Source organism: Equus przewalskii, chromosome 5 (genome assembly GCF_037783145.1).
Source record: "Equus przewalskii isolate Varuska chromosome 5, EquPr2, whole genome shotgun sequence".
Classification (NCBI taxonomy): Eukaryota; Metazoa; Chordata; class Mammalia; order Perissodactyla; family Equidae; genus Equus; species Equus przewalskii.
This window is the reverse complement of record NC_091835.1, coordinates 57,224,114-57,246,650: the sequence shown is the minus strand read 5'-3', so window position 1 is coordinate 57,246,650 and position 22,537 is coordinate 57,224,114. Positions and strand designations below refer to the sequence as shown.

At 37.3% G+C, this 22,537-nt stretch overlaps 1 long non-coding RNA gene across 1 annotated transcript; it reads right to left on the bottom strand.

Annotated features, from left to right (window-relative positions):
* Nucleotides 1-4,090: 4,090 nt before the first annotated feature.
* On the bottom strand, nucleotides 4,091-12,817 carry LOC139083545 (uncharacterized). The gene is made up of 2 exons (XR_011540359.1): nucleotides 12,682-12,817; nucleotides 4,091-5,186 (listed from the first exon to the last, which is right to left on the bottom strand). It is a non-coding gene; the product is annotated as an uncharacterized lncRNA (long non-coding RNA).
* Nucleotides 12,818-22,537: the final 9,720 nt, after the last annotated feature.

Sequence of the window (22,537 nt, the reverse complement as noted above, 5' to 3'; positions counted from 1 at the left end):
AGGCCATGCTGAGGTGGCATCCCACATAGCAGAGCCAGAAGGACCTACAACTAGAATATACAACTACGTACTGGGGGGCTTTGAGGAGAAGAAGGAAAAAAAGAAGAAGATTGGCAACAGGTGTTAGCTCAGGTGCCAATCTTTAAAAATAAGTTAATTAATTAATGAAATAAAGTGTAAAATGTGATGCTTTGAGAATCATATGCTTCGTGAAATGATTACTATTATCACATTAACATATCCATCACCTCACATAGTTGCCTTTTGTTGTGGTTGTGGTGGTGGTGAGAATGCTTAGGGTCTACTCTCGGCAAATTTCAAACACAAAACAAAGGATTATTTACTCTAGTCACCAGGCTGCACATTAGATTTCCAGAGCTTGTTCATCTCATAACTGAAGGCTTATACTCTCTGACCAGCCTCTCCCCATCTCCCTCACCTCCTGCCTCTCCCCTTCCAGCCCACCCCACCCCCACCCTACCCTCCGGCACTAGTAACCACCATTCTACTCTGTTTCTGTCAGTTCAACTTTTTTTATTTTTAAAGATTCCACATATAAGTGAGATTGTGTAGTATTTGTCTTTGTCTGGCTGATTTCCCTTAGCATAGTGTCCTCTAGATTCATCTATGTTGTTGCAAATGGCAGGATTTCTTTCTTGCTGATGCCTGAATAATATTCCATTGTAGATATGTATACATACTACATCTTTATCCCTTCATCCATCAATGGGCACTTAGGTTGTTTCCATATCTTGGCTACTGTGAATAATGCTGCAATGAACATGGGAGTACAGATATTTCTTTCAGATCTTGATTTCATTTCCTTTAGATATATACCCAGAGGTGGGATTGTCGGATCATACGGTAGTATTATTTTTAATTTTTTGAGGAACCTCCATACTGTTTTCCATAATGGCTGCATCAATTTACATTTCACCAACAGTGTACAAGTGTTCCCTTTTCTCCACATCTTCGTCAATACACGTCATCTGTCGTCTTTTTGATAATAGCCACTCTAACATGGGTGAGGTGATCTCTCATTGTGGTTTTGATTCACTCTTCCTGAGGATTGGTGATGTTGAGCATCTTTTCCTGTACCTGTTAGTCATTTGTTTGTCTTCTTTGGAAAAATGTTTATTCAGGTCCTTTGCCCTTAATCAGTTTCTTAAGCTTATCCAAGTCAATATCATATCATTGGCATTTTTTTGGAATAAAATTATTTTTTAAGCTTTTTAATAAAATTGCCTGAAATCTTCAAAGTTATATTTCAGGGTTAATGAATTTGAAATTGCTGATATTTTTTATCCTTCTTTCTAGAGCTGGTGCTGAGGTACGTGGAACAATTATGCTAAATAATTTCAGAGCAAATTACGCTGAATGGAGGGTATTCTGGATTCCATTTTTTTCTCATATTGAAATGTATAAGTTTTTGAGCCCAAAATTTTTCACAGGTCCTGTCTGTTTGACCCTATTTAGACTACCCTTCTCTGGCCAATATTTTTACGGAGCTAAACATGTCAAATAAGTGATCTCTGTTTATAATTGTTTTGATTGTTTCCACAAATTTGGATGTTGCAAAACCATAGGCCTTCTCAATTCCATTCTATTTGGTGCAGAATATACATTTATCCAACTGAAAGGAGCTATATTAAAAGCCTATCTTAGAAGTCAAAGTATTTTAAGTCAAAATCATAGAATTTCAAAATTAAATCTAATTGCCCTTGCTGTTAAAATCTCTCAGCTTTTCCTTGCTTTTGTAGGGATAAATTTCAATATCTTCCTATTTGTAAATTTTGTATTCAATAATGAAAATTTGCTAAAAGCTTTGGAATCTGAATTTCTTTTGGCGCTCCATTTCTTAAATTTTCTGATTAACAGTTTCTGTCTCACTCTTTTTTTCTTTCTTGTGAGGAAGATTGACCCTGAGCTAACATCTGTGCCAGTCTTCGTCTACTTTGTACATGGGATGCAGCCACAGCCTGGCTTGATGAGCGGTGCTAGGTCCACACCTGGGGTCCAGACCTGCAAACTCCGGGCTGCCAAAGCAGAGTGCACAAATTTAACCACTATACCACCAGGCCGGCCCCTGTTTCTATCTCATTTTAACACAATGCACTCAAACAGGACTAACCATAACCAAAAGGTTCAATGCCATTATAGGACACTTGCTCTTGTGAGGCTCAGATATTTTAAAATTTAAATTAATAATAGTTCTTATTTGAATTCAAATTAGCTTCACCAAAATTTTGTACTTTAATTAATCTGTTATATAAAAAATTTTGTAATTTTTGCAGTCATAGCTTCCATTGCCCTTGGTAGATTATTGCAGCTTTAAAACAACTATGAATTATGTGTGCATCTCAACCAATTCCAAGAACATGTCTGATCCACGGGTTTCTTAATTTAATAAGAACATTGTTTTACCATTAAGCTGTACTCTCTTAACATTTACATTTCTATTATCAGTGTGCAGGGAGGAAAAATTTTCTCTAGTTTCCCTTACCCTTCCCTAGGTATCCTTCTAGGTTCTTCTGCCTGTTCTAAAAAATTAAATTGAGGTGAGACAGATTAACAGGAGAAAATCGAACAGAAGTTTCATAAGATAAGAGACCCAGGAAAACTCACCAAAATGGCTGAGGCCCTCACCTTAACAACCGTCCTCAGCTAATGACACAAGAGGATGGTGGGGGCGGGGAGAGTCTCAAACTTCCAGGGGAAAAAAGGCAACTCACAACTACATGAAAGAAAGCAAAGAAATGTACACGGGCCTCACAGAAACCACGGAGGCACAGACGGGAGTCTAAGATAAGAAACAGATTTTGCTAGATGCTCCCTGTCTACCACCTAGTCCATATTATGCTATGGTGCTAGCTCCCTTCCTGGAACAGGTTTTTGGGTTTTTTTGCTTTTTAAAATAGACTTTATTATTATTTTTTTTTTCCTGGAACAGGTTTTTTAATCTGAATTCTTCTAGACAGTTAGAGAGTAGGTAACAAGAAAAACTTTCTGAGTCTTTTGTTTCCTAAAAATAATCAGGCTAAAATAGTCTCATGTTAAAGAGACTCATTTTGGGGTGGCAAATTTTATTCCTCTTCAAGTGAAAACCAAATCATTTTACTTCAATGCTGATTTTTTTGTGTGTGTGAGGAAGATTGGCCCTGAGCTAACATCTGTTGCCAGTCTTCCTCTCATTTTCTTGAGAAAGATTGTCACTGAGCTAACATCTGTGCCAATCTTCCTCTATTTTGTATGTGGGATGCCACCACAGCATGGCTTGATGAGCAGGGTGTAGGTCTGTGCCCAGGGTTGGAAACTGTGAATCCTGGGTCACCAACGTGGAGCACACAAACTTAACCACTTTGCCACTGGGCCAGCCCCTCAGAGCTGAATTTTTTAACTGACACTACAATAGTATTCACAATGAAGTTAGATGTTTCACCTTTGACAGAATGAGCTTCTAAAAACTTAACTTAGTTCCATAAATTGGATGAAAATAAAGCCAAATTATTATTGGAATTAACTTAAATCTTCAATGACACCAATATAAAATGAGCATTATTGAACTGGCTGCAAAGTTCTCTTTCTGCTAAGAGAGACAATACATTAACAGATGTCATTTTACTTTTCACATATGCATAAGAAAATTCAGACTTGAAAGTGAACAAAATTAACTTAGAAGAGCCATCATTTGATCCAGATGAAAGGTCACGCTTCATAGACGGACACCTGCGCATCTGCACGTGTTACACAGTCATCTTTGGGCACAGTCTTCTTACAGGAACTACTAATATCAGAAGTAGCTGCTGATTTTCCATCAGCAAATTTGAGTCTTCTACTTTTCATATAGTCAGTGACATTACTATAGCAGCCACTGGCCATGGTAAATGTTGATAAATAATTTGTGTAATTTATACGTTCATGATTAACTTTCTTAAGAAACCAAAATTCGGCCTTAATTTTTTCATTTTATAAGAACTTTTTGAAAGCTTCTTCTTGCTGAAGATTATGGGGGAAATTTAACATACAGCCTAATAAATAAATGCTTGTACATTTACACAATACATATGTTGACGCAAATAATCAATAACCATTCAATGGTAGAGTTTTATTTGAGCCAAGCCGAGGATGGTTTCGGTTAGTTTCAATCAAATCCTGGTGACAGGTTCAGCAATCGATTTAGGAGTAGGATCTGAAGTATTTTTTAGATGAGAAACATGTATCCATGAATCAAGGCCTCATAATTTAGCTGTGCATGGGTTGGTTAAAAATACCTGATATGATCTCTCCCAGAGAGACTAGAGAGAGTTCTTTAATTGATAACTTTTCCAATATATGAAGTCACCAGTCTCTAGACTGTGACCAACAGAATCCTTTAAACTGGAATCTAGGAAAGCTTCTTTATCCTGTTGATGATGGACTTGAGTACAAGACATTAGAGACTTACAGAAGAAGGTCATACTAGCATAAAACAATAAGGGATCAGCAGAAGGTTGGGCACCAATAGACGCTGATGTGCCAGTGACCATCCCATGTGGAGTCAGTTCATGTTTTCCAAAGGGGGTAATTAGGCCAAGGCAATCCAGTCTATAGGTATATAACAAAACCTCAAAGACAATTAACAAGACTATAATCCAACATCTATGAAGGTGTAACATAATTACCGTCATTTTTTACCAAAGGTAATCACAGTAAAACTAATTTGCTTATATTAAAAACTGGGCCTGATTATTTATATAAGTGAAAACAAGAATATTCACTGAGAGTTTCTGAATTCCTGAGGGGTCAGGTAGGGAGAAGAAGCAAATGTTTCATCTTTGTTCATAAAGGTATATCTTACCAAATTGTTGATAGTTTAAAAGAAAAGATTTCTTTAAATCTGGAAAACAAAATGTCAAAGTATCCTCCTTGGTTCATGTAGAACTATGTAATTCATATTTGACCTTGATCTTTTGTTAGCAGTTTTATGAAGCCATCAGTTTCTCTGGTAGAGTTCTGTAATTTCTTAGCCAGTTCAGTTTTTCCTTTACTATTATTATTTTTTCTTCTTCCCAAAGCCCCCCAGTACATAGTTGTATATTCTAGTTGTAGGTCCTTCTCGTTGTGCTATGTGGGATGCTGCCTCAGCGTGGCTTGTTGAGTGGTGCTAGGTCTGCAGCCAGGATCCGAACAGTCCAAACCCTGGGCCCCTGAAACAGAGCAGGCAAACTTAACCACTCGGCCACAAGATCAGCCCCCTCAGTTCAGTTTTATGATCTGAAAGTTCATCAAAAACCTGTATTCTAGAGTAAGTGTTAGAGTCCTTTCCATGAATCTTTCTGAAGATGAAACATATTTGCAAAAGCATCAGAGTAAAACAACAACTATCTATAGATAACAAAGACTTAACATTATAGTGTAATTGACAAGGGAATTTGGTTATTTCTATGACACACTTTTTAAGATAATGACTAGAATTACACCAGGACATATCAGATTTTTAGGAATATTATATAATTTTTAGAAAACTTGTATTAACAAGTTTTACTCATGCAATGTAACCTAAGAAGATTTATCATCATTTATTTGACAATGCCCCTCATGCAATTAACATACCAAATAAAGATAATTAGTTTAGTATCTCCCTCTTTATAGCAAGAGAGAACAAATCTTTGAGAAGTTCCAGGGATCCACTGGAAATTCTCAAAGTTACTTTTAGGACAAAAGAAAGACTTTATTTTGATTTGAATTTTGGAAAGTTTGTAAAAAATATCAAAAGGATTATCTAAAATATCGAATAGGATCATAGGTCACTGTGAAACAATGCTTAGCTATCTGTTTAACCATGGTGACAATTAAAGATTTTCAGGCAAACACGAAAAAGTTAAATAGTTGTAAGAAAAACCTTAGCTCTTGTGATTAAAGAATTGATAAAAACAATACAGGAAATTAATTTTGACAAAATATAAAATCAACCAGGATCAAAACAGAAAGACAACCCACCAACTGGAAGAGAATATTTGCAAATCATATATCTGAGAAGGGGTTAATCTCCATAATATATAAAGAACTCACACAGTTGAACTACCAAAAAAATAAAACCCAATCAAAAAGTGGGCAGATGATATGAACAGATATTTTTCCAAAGAAGATATATAGATGGCCAGTAGGCATATGAAAAGATGCTCAACATCACTAATTATCAGGGAAATGCAAATCAAAACTATACTCAGATATCACCTTACATCCATTAGAATGGCTATAATCACCAAGACAAAAAATAACAAACGTTGGAGAGGTTGTGGAGAAAAAGGAATGCTCACACACTACTGGCAGGAATGCAAACCGATGCAGCCACTATGGAAAACATTATGGAGATTTCTCAGAAAGTTAAAAATAGAAATACCATATGAAACAGCTTTCCCACTACTGGGTATTTATTCAAAGAACTTGAAATCAACAATACAAAGAGACTTATGCACTCCTGTGTTCACTGCAGCGTTATTCACAACAGCCAAGATGTGGAAGCAACTCAACTGTGCATCAACTGATGACTGGATAAAGAAGATGTGGTGTATATATACAATGGAATACTACTCAGCCATAAAAAAAGACAAAACCATCCCATTCGCAACAACATGGATGGACCTTGAGGGTATTATGTTAAGCAAAATAAGCCAGACAGAGAAAGACAAACACCAGATGATTTCACTCGTTTGTGGAAGATAAACACTCAGACAAAGAGAACAGTTTGGTGATTACCAAGGGGAAGCGGGTTGGGGGGTGGGCACAAAGGGTGAAGGGGACCACCTTTATATGGTGATGGACAAAAAATAATGTACAATTGAAATTTCACAATGTTGTAAACTATTATTACCTCAATTTAAAAAAATAAAATAATAAAATCACTGCGTTTTTGGTAGGCTACTCACAGGTAATGTCAAAACCTTTCATAATCTCTTTATGCTCTTTAAGAGTAGACTAAAAGTCCAAGAAAATTATCCTTTTAAGAGAAAGAAAACCAAATTCTCATTTTTGCACCAGCTTACTTTTGATATTAAAATTCATTTATTTCAATCTTAGCTAACTTACCTATGCACAAAACTCTTTCCTCAGGGTACTTCTTCCATAAATGCTCTATAACTTTCCTTTTTACATTCAGAATTAGTCCCTTGTCTTCCCTCCTTCCTGGTACTTTAGGACAAATTCACCTTTCTTAACAAAAAAAAATCTCCATTCCTTATGCCTTCTTTACTGAAAACATCTCACTTTTCTTGTATACAGGGTTTTTTAAAAATTCTTTTACATTAGGGGCTGGCCCCGTGGCTGAGTGGTTAAGTTCACGCGCTCCGCTGCAGGCGGCCCAGTGTTTCGTCAGTTCGAATCCTGGGCGCGGACATGGCACTGCTCATCAAACCACGCTGAGGCAGCGTCCCATATGCCACAACTAGAGGGACCCACAACTAAGAATATGCAACTATGTACCTGGGGGCTTTGGGGAGAAAAAGGAAAAAAATAAAATCTAAAAAAAAAAAAAAAAAAAAAATTCTTTTACATTAGTATCCTGTGGCTTGGCAGATCCACAAATACTGTCTAGAAACATGTGTTTTTTCAAGTAAAATTTTTCAGCATAGCACAAAACATGTTTATTAATAAACTCAAGTATTTTTCCAGTTTCTCTGAAATAAGGAGACAAAGGTAGATAAATCTATGTTTAGTAATTAACTCTAATATTTTATCCTATGTGGAAATGACCTAGATACTCACTAAATTTTTATCATTTAACTTAATTTAGCAAAACTCTAAGGTTTCAAGTAATTAAAAGGTTTTGAAGTACATATACTATAACACACAATTATTGCTAAAAGTTCACCCCAAAACATTTATCTTTCTTACATCTATTTAGTTTACTGTTCCTAATAATTAGGTTTAGATTGGCACGTACACAGCAGGTCAACATGACCCTGCTGTCATAGGAAGGAAAACATCTTTCAAAGGAGTCCTGGTTTTGGTGTCAGAGGGAGGAAGGCATTTATCCTTATCTTCAAAGAGTACATTCTTTACTTCAGGGTAGTGAGTTAAAGCAGCTGTACAATGTATGTATGTCAGGCCGAAAGTCAGGCCGCTCCGGTTAAAATAAAATTCAGGCCAAATCAAGTTTAAACCAGAATAGCTTCCTCATACACCTTAGTATTTTAAATTTTTCTTAAATCACATATATACATATGTCTGTATATGCATAATACATATATATATTACACAATACATAGTAAAATCACTAAAGCAAGAGTGGCCAGACCATCCTCTGTACACAGTGTGGCGGGACTGCTCAGCCTATGTCCTCCACTTGCAACTCACCTATAATTAGGTGGCCTGGAGGCTCTGTGCAGCTCTAGCATGGGACCATGGGCTATGACACAACTGGCAGATGTATCAAGTGGTCAACAGCAGCAGCATTCAACCCTTCTCCCACTGCCACTGGACAGAGTTAACTGTCCCTGGCCACCAGTGTTGGAGCACACTTAATTTAATAGCAAGCACTCTGCCTCAGCCCACGGTCCTTGAAGAGGGAGGTATTGGTTAGGTAATGTCTGGCAAGCACTAGGAAAAGGAAGACAGATTGTCTTTCCCATTGAAAGGAGAGCCCTGCTCATGGCACATGGGCCTCGCAAGCTGCCAAATGAGACCACAACAGAAGCTAGAAGTGCAGAGCGCGAGTCTGTCAAACTCATCCCAGCTTATTTTAATTAATCTATTAATTACAACATTTTGTTTAAATATGTTTTTAAAAAAGGGAGAAGGGTGAGCAGTGGCTGTCTAAAGCAAATGTCTAAGGACCTGGTGATATAACGGAAAATGGATATCCTCGTGTGGTTAGAAGGGATCTTCATTGAACCGCTTGAGGTGGCAGGGTGATAAGATCCCCCAAGGGTCCTACTTAAATGACCATAACTAGTCTCTAAGGTACAAAGATTTGGTAACTATGAGCTATCTGTTTGGCTGAGTGAGTTTGGGCTCTCTAAGTAATACATCTCCTCCAAACAAATGTTTAACATACATTTAAACAATTTTGGTGTGATGGTGAGCCAAATAACCGGGGTGTTGTTTCTGCCTCCATTCCTGGTATTAATACTGAGTGATTCTCAAAATGTTTACCTCTCCCTTTGGCATCTCTAACAATTTCTTCTGTAATACCTCAGTCATGAAAAAGAAGGTAGCTGATTTTCAGAAGTATTCTTTTGTGTCTGTGGGGAGGAAATTTATATGCTTATTATATTGGGTTGTCCCATCTATAAAAATATTATTCACTTTGTTTTTTTAACCAGTAGTATTTTCACTAATTATGCCTTAATTAAACTTAATGGTTTAGTTATATTTTACTCTGTGCTTACTTCTCTTTTTCCCCAGCTTTACTGAGGTATTCTTGACAAATAAAATTGTATATATTGAAGGTGTACAACATGATGTTTTGATATATATATATATATTGTGAAATGATCACCACTATCAAAGTAATTAACATACCCATTATTTCACATAGTTACCTTTTTTTTTTGTATGTGGTGAGAACACTTAAGATCTACTCTCTTAGCAAATGTCAAGTATACAATACATTACTATTAACTGTAGTCACCATGCTGTACGTTAGGTCTCCAGAACTTATTAGTAATGTTGAGCACCTTTTCATGTACCTGTTGGCCATTTGTATGTCTTCTCTAGAAAAATGTCCACTCAGGTCATCTGCCCTTTTTTTCTTTTTTACCATCTTTGTTCCTCTTCTTTTTTTTTTTTTTTTTTGAGTTCATAATAGTTTACATCAATGTGAGATTTCAGTTGTACATTATTTCTTGACTGTCACTACATAAGTGCTCCCCTTCACACCCTGTGCTCACCCCCACTTCCCTTATCCTGGGAACCACTGAACTGTTTTCTTTGTCCATGTATTTGTCTGTATTCCACATATGAGTGAAATCATCTGGTGTTTATCTTTCTCAGACTGGATTATTTCACTTAGCATAATTCCCTCTAGGTCCTTCCATGTTATTGCAAATGGGACAATTTTCTCTTTTTTCTGGCTGAGTAGTATTCCATTGTGTGTGTGTGTGTGTGTGTGTGTGTGTGTGTGTGTGTGTGTGTGTGTATATACCACATCTTCTTTATCCAATCATCAGTTGATGGGCACTTGGATTGCTTCTATGTATTGGCTATTGTGAATAGCGCTGCAATAAACATAGGGGTGCATATGATATTTTGGATTGTTGATTTCAAATTGTTTGGGTAGATACCCACATCTGCACATTTTTTAATTGAGTTATTCAGTTTTTTGCTGTTGAGTTGCATGAGTTTCTTATACATTTTGGAAATTAACCCCTTATCAGATGTTCATTCTACCCAAAACAATCTACAGATTCAATGTAATCCCCATCAAAATTCCAGTGGTATTTTTCACAGAATTAGAAAAAATAATTCTAAAATTTATATGGAACTACAAAAGACTCCAAATAGCCAAAGCAATCTTGAGCAAGAAGAACAAAGCTGGTGACATCACATTTCCTAACTTTAAACTATATTACAAAGCTATAGTAATCAAAACAGGTGGTAGTGGCAAAAAAACAGGCACATAGAACAATGGAACAGAATAGAGAGCCCAGAATTAAACCCACACATGCATACACCTCAGCTAATTTTTGACAAAGTCACCAATAATACACAACGGGGAACAGTTAGTCTCTTCAATAAATGGTGTTGGGAAAACTGGATATCCACATGCAAAAGAAAGAAATTGGGCCCTTATCTCACAGTGTACATGGAAATCAACTCAAAATGGACTAAAGACGTAAACATAATACGTGAATCTGTAAAACTCCTAGAAGAAAATACGGGGGAAGAGCTCCTTGACATTGGTCTTGGCAATAGTTTTTTGTATTTGACACCAAAAGCATGGGCAATAAAAGCAAAAATAAACAAGCAGGATTGCATCAAACTAAAAAGTTTCTGCACAGCAAAGGAAACAATCAACAAAATGAAAAGGAAACCTACAAAATGGGAGAAAATACTCACAAACCAGAAATATTCTTTTTAAAAGAAAAATGACCTTGAAAGAGGTGAAGATGGCAAGGATAGATTTGTTGAGCTTGAATATGCTTTCAAATGAGATAGGTTAAAAATTAAACAAAACATATATTTTGAGGCTCAAGGTAACTGTTTAGCCAGTAAAATTGATTAGACAACAATCAATCCTCTCCTTTACCTTTGGTTTTACAGAATACAGCAAAAAAGAGGTTTGGAGTAAGAATTTAAGTCAACTTCATTTCACAAACATTCACTGAGCATTTTGTAAGTGTTAAGAGCAATAGAAAGAGGTAAACGAACGTGCCCTACAGTAAAAGGGTTCCCACTTTCTCAGGGGATACAGACACTGCCTGAAAAACTATGGCTATAATACAGTTTGAAGAGTTATGCTAACAGCATGTGTAACATGTAATAGGATCTCAGAAGTGGGGCTCAATTAACTCTCCCTGGCAGGGTTAGGAAATGCTTCACAGATGAGGTGATATTTGAGCTGGGCTGTGGAGCAGAATGAGTAGGATTTGTTCCATCAGCTGGAGAAGCAGTAAAAGGATTGTCTAGATAGAGGAGACCAGAGCAAAGGTAGGCAGCTCCTACATGCCAGAGGCTGGTGTGTTTATATGCGGAAAGTGAGAAGTTTAATATGGCTGGCACAAAGAAAATATAATATAGGAGAATGGAGGTGAGAATAAAAATAGTTTGGTCCATGGAAATAAACAAAGACCAATCAAATGAAGACAGGAAAAAGCCATTTGGAGCTCACTACAGCAAGGGAAGCAGCCACCATCACTTGTGTTTGGCAAAGACTTAAAGGTCGACAGAGGAGTGGGAAAGCTTTACAGTGGAAAAAAGGGAAGGCTTCAGGTACACCCTGATGTCCAGGCTTTGGTCACAACTGTCAGCTTTCCTAATTGTTGCCCAGGCTTCTGACTAGGAACCAGCCAGAGAAAGGCAAATACGCTGCTCTAACCAATCACATGGGATGTTCCATTTCTAGTTATCCCGCTACCAGCTTCTCCAGCCAACAACCTCCAATCAGGACACATCTGAAGCCTTCCCTTTTTCCACCATAAAGCTTTCCCACTCCTCTGCCTGCCTAAAGTCTCCAGTAAAACGCAAGTGATGGTGGCTGACTCCCTTGCTATAGCAAGCTCTGAATAACCAACCTTTGCTTGTTCTCATTTGGGTGGTCTTTGTTTATTTCTACACCATCAAGTCTAAGCTGCCATCTGGACCACCTCAAGTCTTCTTCAACAACCCTTACCTTCTCCAATAAAATAGGTTGACACCAATTATCTAAATCTTCCAAAACATAGAAAATAATAGTGTTTATGATGAAAAGTTTTGCATTGTGTTTTTAGCTGCCACTGTCGGTGCCCCCATTCATATTCCTAATTCTGTAGTGTATATTTGGCTGATTTCCAACTGTCTGAGAGTTTTCTCTGGTGGCCTGAATTTAAACATTCCCCCAGTAGTCCATAACCAATGATTAAAACTGGTTGGTGTATAAATAACCCAGCTCCCTCAACCCTCTCGTGGGATGACTGGGAGAGATGCTTTCGACGCTGATTCCCAGAGTTCCCCAACAGGACTGAGCCCCAGCTGCTCACAGTGGTAGCTGGCTTGATAACTCACCCTTTCCTTAGCTGCCTTCCTTTCCATCCTTGTCTCACTTCTCCATCTCCCCACCAGTGTTTCCTAGAATCACTTCCCAAAGAAATTACTTGTTTTCAAATCCTTTCCTCAGGATCTTCTTCTGTGGAACCCAAGCAAATACAGTGTCAGAATTAGAAATAACTCAAATCACCTTTATTCTAATAACTAGCAACTGCAGAGAGAAGAGACATTCCCCACCCCCCACAGGTTTCACTAATATATAAATTTTGGGAAAATAAAGAAAAAAGAGAAGAAACTGGTAATGCCATTTATAATTTAAAGGATAAAAGGCATATGGTTCATTAACAAACATTTTCTAATAATAAATAACTGTATCACTCTATGCAATTATTTAAGGCTTCTGAATAAACACAAAACTAGATGTAAAAGATTTCACTGCAAATAGTTAAAGACAGAATCGGTAGTAAAATAATGTGATGGAAGAGTCTAACCTCATTTCACGGAATGGAAGAAAACTTGACCAGAAATCTATCATTTACTGTAGATGGGGAAGTTTTACCATTAGTTAAACAAAGAAGCAAATATTTTAGCAGAAGTTCTCAAACGTTGTGGCCTCAGGACACATTTGCACTCTAAAAATTATTGAGGACTCCAATGAACTTTTATTTATATATTTCTTTTAAAAATATATTTATCAATATTTACCATGTTCATATTTATTAATATAAATTTATTGATATTTATATTTATCAATATTTGTATTTTGTATTTATATATTATATACAATATATTTACATATAATATATAATATATAATATATTTATGTATCAGATATTTATATTTATCAATATAAATAGTATCATATTCATATTTATTAATATTTATCATATTACAAATTAAAAGAACTTAAAAATGTTTATTAATCCACTTTTAAATAGAGTAATAATCACAAATAACACATTTTTATAGAAAAAAATAATAACCTACCAAAACCAATTTTCTCTAAGGAGAGGGGCATTATTTTACCTTTTTGCAAACCTCTCTGATGTTTAGCCAACTAGAAGACAGCTGGATTCTCATATCTCCTATAGAGTCAATCTGCTATGATACCACATGCCTTGTAGTCTCTGGAAAACTCCATTTTACGTTTATGAGAGAATGAAAGTGAAAAAAGCAAATAATGGCTTAGTATTATTTTGAAGATCGTTTTGACCTTGTGGAAGCCCTGAAGGGATTCTGGGGACCCCCAGTGTCTCTGGACTGTACTGGAAGAAGTGCTGCCTTAAAGGATACACAAAATGGGGAAGCAGAGAGAACACATTCCATTGAACACGGTTACACCACAGGAGGTGAGGCATCCAGTCTTTCTGGTCTTGGCCTTTGGTATCTTTCTCACCTGGGGAGCCATGTCATTATGTCCCTATATGGAAGTAACACCCTCTTGCTAATTGACAAGTCTCCAGCACCTGTTGCTCATATTCTTCCTATTGCTATTTATTGCTGCTGCACATGCACCTTGTGCCCAAGGATAGGGACTCTCCAGCTTCTGAAGCACAGAGGCTTGGGGGGAGGGGGCGGGGGAGATACGCCAGCAACCAGCAGCGACCTGACCTGGGTGCAGCCTTCAAAGCATAACTAACTTTCACATGACTTAGGACTTCCCTGGACCTTGATCAGTCCGTTGACCTCATTTCTTTGTTTGGATCACTGAGGGAGAGTCAAGCTTCTTTATCAGCTCAGAGCAAGACTTCAGGCACAGCACATACACAAAGCACAGTCATATTCGATCCAGGGAGAGGCACTTGGTCTGTTGTTACCTTTTTAATCCAGGCTGCACAACAGAGAAGAGATACTGTTTATATTCCATATTTTTCATTGCAAAAGAGAAACATTTACTCTCTTTTTATTTTACTTTTTAATAAAAAGCACATACATTTAAGGTGTACAGATGATGATTTGATATACATAGTAAATGGATTACTACAGTCAAGCTGGTTAAAATATCATCTCCCCACATAGTTACTACTTTTTCACGTGTGATGAGAGCACCTGAAATCTACTCTAAGCAAATTTCCAGTATTTAATAAGTATTAGTAACTATAGTCATCACAGTCTAGACTTATTCATTCCACAGACTGCAATTTTGTGTCCTTTCATCAACATCTCTCCATTTTTCCCACCTCCCCATCCCTCTAAAAAAGAAAAACAGAACTACCATACTCTCTAGCAATCCATCTTCTGGATATAAATCCAAAGGAAATGAAATTGGTACCTTGAAGAGACATCTGTGCACCCATGTTCATTGCAGCATTATTCACAATAGCCAAGATATGGAAAAAAAACTAAGTATCTGTCAACAGATGAATGGATAAAGAAAATGTCGTATGTATATACAACGGAATATTATTTAGACTTAAAAATGAAGAAAATCCTGCCATTTGCAACAACATGGATGACCCTGGAGACAGTATGCTAAGTGAAAGAAGCCAGACACGCAAAGAAAAAAACCGCATGATCTCACTTATATGTGGAATATAAACACGTCAAACAGATAGAAGCAGAGGGTAGAAGAGAGAAATTTCTAATTCCAAAATTTTGAGAGTAAACAAAACACACAGTCACCACCATTGGAAGGAAATACACCAAATAGAGGACAGTGGCGGCTTCAAAGGAGGGAGTGAGTGAGACTGAGGCTGGAGAGAGTACAAAGGGGATTTTCACTTCAATGTTTTTTCTTTCATTAAAAAAATTCAAAGCAGGGGCTGGCCCCGTGGCCAAGTGGTTAAGTTTGCGCGCTCCGCTGCAGGCGGCCCAGTGTTTCGTTGGTTCGAATCCTGGGCGCGGACATGGCACTGCTCATCAAACCACACTGAGGCAGCGTCCCACATGCCACAACTAGAAGGACCCACAACGAACAATATACAACTATGTACCGGGGGATTTGGGGAGAAAAAGGAAAAGAACAAAATCTTTAAAAAAAAAAAAATTCAAAGCAAACATGTCTAACTGTTAATATTTGTTAATTGTGGGTGGTAGGTATTTTGGTGTGTAAAGGCAAATAAAAATTAACAATAAGAGGCCTAATTCTCCTTGTTAAAAATGAGTGAAGAGACTCTGCCCTCCCTTTTCTTAGAGTATTTACTTTAGAAAACTTGTCCTTGTAAATTCTTTCTCTGCTCCTTCGAGATATATGCGAATCTTTTTAAAAGACTTTTGCCAGTTTCATAACCCAGAAATGTCTTTCTCAAGGAGCTGGGGGCCATCTCTTTGAAATGTAAACATCAAGGGAGATAGTGTCCCTCTCTCCCAGGCTCTGTGGGTGGTTAGGAGCCTAACTTTGGTGGGCGCCTTGCTCCAAATTGAAAAACTACCTCCTCTCATAAAGATATGAGAAGTTGACTTTTCCTTTGTATAAAGTCAATCAACACAGATGGCCACTCCAATTTCCAGGTGAATTTAGGATGAACTATGTGTGACAGATGGTGCTCTCAAGTCCTCTTACTGGAGGACTAGTTATTGTTTACCTTGACAACATGCACATAATGGGTTGTATCTGCCTAGCTATGAAAGAAGGTGAGATTTCTTGCAGTCTTTGCCATCTCTTCAGCAGACTGCCTGTGACGTACATCACATTCTGGTTTAATGCTTACTCAACAATAAAACTGTTTTCTTTTTCTACTACTTTTGTGGAGAGATTTATTGGGTTGGGAGATTTTGTTTTTAATTACATTTCCCCAACAGTTGTTTGTTATGTTATTCTTTGTACTTTCTGTATCTTTTTCAAATTAGGAAGAAAAAGATATATTCATGGACAACTTCTCAAAAATGTTGTCAACTTTCCTATGCTGCTCTGTCCTATAAGCAACCTTCATTTTGTTTAGCAACTAAGCCATTTTTCCCCTTGGCCTTAATTTATGAAAGAGGTTTTTGCATTTAAATGTCTGGAAAACTGCATTGAGACCTTAGTATTAAATACATTTAAAAAAAAATCTAAGAGGCTTTAGAAGAAGTGTTTTAAATCTAAAATGCACAATGGAATTCATAGAGGATTTATTTTCCTGTAAAATATATTTTTAAATATGATGTGATTTATTTATCTCCAGCTTTATTGAAGTATAATTTAAAAATAACAATTGTATTTAAGGTGTATGATGTCATGCTTTGATATATGTATACATTATGAAATGATTATGACAATCAAGCTAATTAACATATCCATCACCTCACATCTCCACCTTTTGTGTGTGGGTGGGTGGGTGTTGAGAATGGCGTGATTTAAATTTTTAAAAAACAATGCCTGTCTCTCTTGCCAAATTTTAACTTCTCTAAGATCAGGGTTCTTGTCTTATTTATCGCTGTGCCCCCTGCTCCTAACACAATGATGGGTATGTAGAAGATGTCAAATCATTTTTTAGTTGAATAAATGAGAAGTTAGATATGCAAACTCTTACAACAAAGCTAGAGCATCACCTATGACTTGAAAGATAAAGAGGACTCCAGTAGATGATGCTACAATCCACACTTGTAGTTCTCTTTGCATGTAGGCTCTTCATGTCTCTGCAGCTTGAGGTCAGGTGTGTGCATGTGGGATTCACCCTTCGTCTCTGTCCCCCGGGCTTATTCCTCATTTCTTATTCTTTCTTGGTCTGTCTGTCACTGCCTTTCTTCAGTGCTTCTTTTCTTCCACTCTACCTGCTTTTCCTTCGGAGTATATTTTTCTTTGACTTATTTGTTGAATAGAATTATATGTTCTTAATTGCTAACTTAAAAGCAGGTGAGTTAAATAATATATTACATTAAATTGTGTAATCATTTCTATCAATGGTCATTGATAAAAGGACCTTTGTCCTCCTTGACTAGGGTTAGTCAAACTCTCCATAACTCTATTAAGTGAAAAAATAGCGAAGACTTCCGGTTTCTAGTTCCACATGTAAGGAGCTTGGAAGTCACCACTTTGTCCTAACAAGTAAAAAGCTGAACAGACTCAAAAATCAACAACTCTTCTTGGATCTGTAAGAGAGGAGAGGACACAGCGCAAATCGCTGCCCCAAAGGTTGGAGAGACAGACCATCAAACACAGGAAGTCCACGCTTACCAGAGCAGAAACTTACAAGTGGAAACTGCCACGGGAAACAGTATTGGGGTAGGAAACCTGAACTGTAATTGACAAATTGCTGGAGGCTCAGTATAGACCAGTATGAAAGTTAAAAACTCCAGGGGAACTCAGTCCTAGGGGGAACACTACACTTTTGTGAGCTATGCCTCTGGGAGTTCGAACAGGTTCTCACAGTAAATACCAAAGAAAAATCCCTTTCTGGCATTTTGAAAAATCCTGATAACCTTGGGTATGGCAATGGCTTTTTAGATACAACACCAAAGGCACAATCCATGAAAGAAATAATTGCTAGGCTGGACTGCATTAAAATTCAAAACTTCTGTTCTGTGAGAAACAATGTGAAGAGAATGAGAAGACAAGCCACAGTCTAGGAGAAACTGTTTGCAAAAGACACATCTGATAAAGTACTGCTATCCAAAAAACACAAAGAACTCTTAAAATTCAACAAGAATAAAACAAACAAGCCAACTGAAAAATGGGTCAAAGGTCTTAACAGACACCTCACCAAAGAAGATATACATAGACAAGAAAGCATATGACAAGATGCTCCACATCAAATGTTATCAGGGAAATGCAAGTTAAAACAACGAGATACCGCTATACACCTATTAGAGCGGCCAAAATCCAAAACACTGACACCACCAAAATGATGACAGTGTGGAACAACAGGGACTCTCATACATTGCTAGTGAGAATGCAACATGGTACAGGCACTTTGGAAGACAGTTTGGTGGCTTCTTTTTCTTTCTTTCCTTTTTTTTTTTTTTTTTTTGCTGAGGAAGATTTGCCCTATGCTAACATCTGCTGCCAATCTTCCTCTTTTTGTATGTAAGCCACCACCACAGTATGGCCACAGACAGATGAGCGGTATAGGTCCGTGCCTGGGAACCAAACCCAGGCTACCAAAGTGGAGCACAATGAACTTAACCACTAGGCCACTGGGGCTGGCCCAGTTTGGTGGTTTCTAACAAAACTAAACATAGGCTTACCATATGATCCAGCAATTGTGCTCCTTGGTATTTATCCAAAGGAGTTGAAAATTTATGTCCACACAAAAACCTGCACACAGGTGTTTCTAGCAGCTTTATTCATAATTCTGAAAACTTGGAAGCAACAAAGATGCCCTTCAGTAGGTGAATGGATAAATAAATGGTGGTACATCCAGACAATGGAATGTTATTCAGCACTAAAAAAAAATGAGCTAACAAGCCATGAAAAGACATGGAGGAACCTTAAAGGGATATTACTAAGTGAAAGAAGCCAATCTGAAAAGCCTACATACATACTGTATAATTCCAAGTACATGACATTCTAGAAAAGGCAATGACCATTCTACATATGATACTATAATGATGGATACATATTATTATACATTTGTTCAAATACATAGAATGTAAAACACCAAGAGTGAGCCCCAAGGTAAACTGACGACTTGGGTGATTACGATGTGTTCCTACAGGCTCATCAATTGTAACAAATATACCACTCTGGCAGGGACACTGGTAACGGGAAAGGTTACGCACGTGTGTGGCAGGGGGCATATGGGAACTCTCTGTACCTTCCTCTTAATTTTGCTGTGAACCTAAATGTGCTCTAAAAAAAAGTCCTTAAAAAACAACAGTAAACAGTTTCTTTCTAGCTCAATAACTTTCCCTTTTATCTTCAGTTAAAGGTTAAAGTTTTTTTTCCCTGATGTTGGAGAAATAATTATCAGTGATGACACATAGATTAAAAGATTTATGACGATAACCATAAATCCATGTCTGATGGATAATGAGTGTGACTTTTTTGGTTTTTATTTTTGGTGAGGAAGATTGTCCCTGAGCTAACATCTATACCAATCCTCCTCTACTTTGTATGTGGAACACCACCACAGCATGGCTTGATGAGCAGTGTGTTGGTCCATGCTTGGGATCCAAACCCTGGTCCTCTGAAGTGGAGCATGTGAACTTAGCCGCTACACCACCGGGTCAGCCCAAGTCTGACTTTTTATTGATATACTCAGGCAAATTTATAGACTGCTTTTCCTGAAATTAAACTTAAAATTTTAAGGATTATTTTTGTTAGATTAGACACTGACCCACTGAAAATATAAAATGACTAAGCCATAAAACTAACAAAAGTATTTCTTTTCATTATTGTGTATAAAAGAATTAGTCACAGTTATTTTAATGTGTGTGTGTGTGTGTAGAGACATGCTTCTGCCTTCTGAAATACCACCGAAATACCACAGTTGACACCAAGAGTGTGATTGTCATTCTTACTAACAAATATATAAATTGTGAATAACATTTTTAAGAGCTTTATTGAAGTATAATTCACATATCATCCAATTTACCCATTTAAAGTGTACCATTCAATGGCTTTTAGTACATTCACAGTTGTGCACCCATCATCACATCAATTTTAGAAACTTTTTATCACCTCAAATAGAAACCATGTACTTTTTAGCTGTCATCCCCCAATACCTCAACTAACTACGCCCCCCGCCACCCCACCCAGCCTAAGGAAACCACTAATGTACTTTCTGTCTCTATAGATTTGCCTATTTCGGACATTTAGTAGAATCATACAATATGTGGTACTTCACGATTGGCTTCTTTCATTTAGCACAATGTTTTTTCAAGCTTCATCCAGGCTGTATGAGAAATTCATTTCTTTTTATTGCTGAATAATATTCCATACTATGAATATAGCTTATTTTGTTTATATATTCACCAGTTGATGGACACGTGAGTTATTCCTCATATTCTTTTTAACACACCAAGGCCTAGTCCTCTATCTAAGATTGCCTTTCAATTCCCAACCATTTTTTGAAGAGAGATATTTTTCCATCACGTTTATCACAGCTCCAGATGACTTCTTGGTTTGCTCATGAACGTAATTCCTGCTGAAACATTACATTCTGAATACCCATAACAAAATCAAAGGATTTTGTTTTGTTTCTTACAGTTAGTTTAGAAGACTTTTCAGAAGAAATAGTTCTGACTATACAGCTTCTCTTTCACTTTCTTCTGTAGAATTATATGAATAAAATATTTTTAACATCAAGAGCCGACTGACTCACAAAGAGGGGAAGAAAAAGTCATCAGAAGGCAGAGCAAATGAAAAGGAATTTCTTCCAGGAGCCTTGAGGCTGGAGCATATAGAATTAGAACCTTTCTTGCCTCTCTTTTTTGCTTCCTTCATCAGTGCGTGATTGCTGCAGGGTGAGCGAAAAATTAACCAAGTTTAGGAGACCTTCATCTGTACTCGTAACTCAAAAATACAGTAAGCAGGGCAGTGTTAGTCCTGATGTCTCTGTTCACATTCTACCTCTGCTACTTGCCATCATGTGTCTTTGGGCAAATTACACAAACCCTTTTTATCTCAGCGTCCGCATCTAAAAGTGAGGGTTGAATATAGGGTTGCTGTGAGAATCCTATTTACGTGATGGGATATTTCACAAAATGCAGGTATAAGTATGAGGGGAAAGCATGAAATCATATTATGAGAAAGTATTTTCAATTTTCTCCAATTTCATGGACTCAAATCAAGAAGTCTTCATTGGACAGCCTGCTGCTTCTTTGTCTCTTCTCTAAAACATGCCAAAGACAGGAACAGCAGGTAGTCATCCAACTCAATTTTTTAAATGGAGCTTGCTTTCACCTTTAGGAATTTGAATGAATAATTACTAATGCCATCCTCGCGAAGGTCCTTAACCCTGAGTTCTGCTCCAAGGCCCAGACTTCATGGCAGCTCAAGGACAAGAAGTCATTTAGATTTTCTTTTCTATCTTCTGCCTCTTTTAAACATAGACAGAAGTGTCCCAGGTAAACAAAATCAAGCTATAAAGTGAACACAGCTCTCCAGTAAGAGCATCCCACAAGTTAGTAGAAAATTGAAAGAAGGGAACAGGGAAAGAACAGGGAAAGTAAAGAGACAAGTATTTTTCATTTTCTAGAAGTGTGAAATCATCTAAAAAGGTGCAAACATTTAGTTGAGTATTTACATTTTTATCTCCATTGCCGATATTGTGGAACTGGGAACAAGCTAAGACCGATTCTGTGAAACTGTAACAACCCGAACTCTTGGTTTATTAATTCTTTCTTCCTTCCCCCCTGCCCCCACCCTATAGGGATGACGCTATAGGTCATCCATCTTCCAATTTTCTCAATGAAGTAGCTTCTCTTTAGGGCCTTACTTCTAGAAGGGTGAATGTGCCTCTCTTGACTGAGGAGTGATCCTAATGGGGTGAACCGCAAGCAAAAATTTTTTATATGTTCCAGTTTTATCTTAAATTTTTATGTAGATTTGCATTTTGTTCCAACATACACTCCTGTTTGTTCTCATTTTAAATTTATTTACCTTCAGGAAAACAATTTAAACTTTTTTGTCAAATCTTTCCATCTGATTCATACACCGTAAATCTGCCATCCCTCACAGTGGCCTGTGATCCCCGACTTCAGTAGGAGTTAAAGAATCTAGGCGTTAGAGTCAGAGAGCAGTGATTTCATCCTGACCTTCCAACCAGCTGATGGTCAGGTAGAGACTGTCTGAGATAGATGTGTTAGGCACTGAGCTCCAAATTCAAAGATACAGTTTTTGCCTTGAAATCAAACACTAGCTGGAACCTGGGCAAAGAAAGATCAAAAGGAAAATATTTTTTCTCCAACTAGCATTCATTGAGTACCTACTATGGGCCAGGCACTATTCTACACAGCACGGAATCATGGTCAAAAGTGCAGGCTCTGGAATCAGTCTCCCTGAGTTCAAATC